This window comes from Palaemon carinicauda, chromosome 25 (assembly GCF_036898095.1).
Source record: "Palaemon carinicauda isolate YSFRI2023 chromosome 25, ASM3689809v2, whole genome shotgun sequence".
Lineage (NCBI taxonomy): Eukaryota > Metazoa > Arthropoda > Malacostraca > Decapoda > Palaemonidae > Palaemon > Palaemon carinicauda.
The window spans coordinates 49,267,239-49,269,738 of record NC_090749.1 but is presented as its reverse complement, the minus strand read 5'-3'; positions in this window follow the sequence as shown (position 1 = coordinate 49,269,738).

Genomic DNA, 2,500 nt, shown 5'->3' with positions numbered 1-2,500 from the left:
AGATCCTGCTTGCTTTGGGTGCGAAAGAGAGAGAGAGAGAGAGAGAGAGAGAGAGAGAGAGAGAGAGAGAGAGAGAGAGAGAGAGGGATGTGTTTGTAATAATGTGTATATAACGTTTGTAAAGGCGTACCTTTTCTAAGTTGAATACCTTAGCATGGTGAGAGACTTTGTGTATCTGTATGATCAGCAAAGTTGTACTAATTAGGTTCATCCAAACTAGGTTGGTTTGCTGTGAGCAATCGAAAAAAAAAATAATACATATCTCGCCATCACCAATCCGCACTGTCCAGTGTAGTTATGAAAGAATGGTCAAACTCCTGTCATGAATAAAGACATGTCTGACGCCTTTGTCTAATATTGGAATATAAACGGCTGCATATGTTGTAGTATGAATATATGTGGAATGTGCAGTCAGCCAATATGACCACAGCAGTGTATAGTAAGCCCCTTTTATAAACAAACATCATGTTCCTATGTTGTAAATGGCATAGTTAACTTGTATTCTATTATAAACTTAACAACAGTTTATAATAACGACAAGTATCCGTATCGTATTGTTGGCATTTCAAGGGAATAAACTTCTATAGAATACAGACCTTAACTAGTAATCTATAATTTAATTTATACTTTGAAGATTAATGCTATAACCACCCTGGTTCTTAGGTGGTTTGCTCTACCGCTTGATTGGACATTGTATTTTTATAACAATATTTCAAGAACAACTATCTTCCACACTAATTACTTCATAAAATTGTACACAAGTTGTTATATAAACTATACCGGTAGAAACTTCAATCACCAACTGGGCTGAAAATGATTTTTATACCTCCATGCCTTTTATCAACAACAAAAAATATGGTAAAAAAAAAATCAAGAAAATTACACTGAAATGCTTTCAGAGTCGGGACATTAGATTATTGTTTAAGAAAACTTAGACCTGGTGATCGATATTCATGTATAGATTCACTTTTGTTGTTTATCTAAATATGTTTACTTGCAAGAGAAGTAAGCTCTGTAATAATGTGGGCTCTATGAAAATACTGCTGAAGATTTGGATAGAAACTCATTAGGGAGTTGGTCATAGAATTGGATGTGCCATGACAAGAGTTTTTGAGACATCAACAACTATAAATACAGCAGTTTTTCGTCTACTGCGGGACAAAGGCCTCAGACATGCCGTTATTCATGCCTGGTGTTTAGCCAGTTTTCATCACCACGTTGGACACTGCGGATTGATGGTGGGAGACCATCAAAGACAACAGCAATGACTGCAGCCGTTTCTGGTCCACTGCAGGGCAAAGGCCTCAGACATGTCCTTATTCATGCCTGGTGTTTGGCCAGTTTTTATCACCAAGCTGGCCACCGCCGATAGGTGATGGTGGGAGACTTTACTTTGATCATTCACAGCAAACCAACCAATTATGGGTGTCCCTGATTAGTCAACCTTTGCTGATCATGGCGACACACAAACTCTTTCACAACGTCAAGGGTCCAAAATCACTATTTCACATAAAGACTTTGTAATCATGGCAGCAGTCCCAATTAATTCCTCTCTGCTTGCTTTAGAATCTCTCTTAATTAAACAACGAGGAACTGATCTCAATAACCAATTATCACCTGTATCCCTTCATACTGCTTTTAAACTGGTTGTTTCAAAATATTCCTTTCAACTGGTCTACCTCTTTCCCTGATAGGTTAAGCTTCTTGTCTTTAAAAGGGATTTTGACATAGGAAAAAATCTATTTTTGGGTGAGATTGATTGATTGATTTGAAGTTTTCTGGCATTCTGGCATCTAAGGTCACTGACGCTGATTTTGGGCGAGATGGCCATGACGTCCTGATGGAAGTTCTTCAATGCAGCTTTCCACTTGGGATATTTCTGCGAATGATATACCAGAGAAATTCTACCTGTAGAGATATCACGGGGTTCTTTCCCTGGGGCGAATATCCCGAAAGATATCGTGTATGTAACAAGGACATGTTTAAATACAACCACGGCTATCCTTCCCGAATATAGTTAACCTTATCTAGAAGGATATGGGATAGGATTGACAATGTGGGAGAGCCGTTACAACTCCGATACCAGTGTGTTAATGTAAATACGTACGCTGGTCGCCATTCCTTTTTACAGCGCCATTTTTAAATAGCGCTTCTGGGAGTTTCTATTTTGTTTTCCACAAATTATTTGTGGTTTCTATCACGAATGATTCTACTATTTATATTTTAAATTAAGTTACTGAAAACTATTATATATAACATATGTAAACGTTATTTCAACTAGCTTTCATTCAGTAACGTTTGAAATTAATCTATTTTTTAGGAGTAACATAGTTCAAAATATTTCTTTTTATTCTATTTCTCTCCTTCATAGCCTTGAAACCTGCATGAAAGTCAAACATTGACAGATGCACTTGAAAAATGTTCTCTGGACCATACGTATACATTTTTCCTAAATACACACACACCTATATACTGTATATATATATATATATATATATAT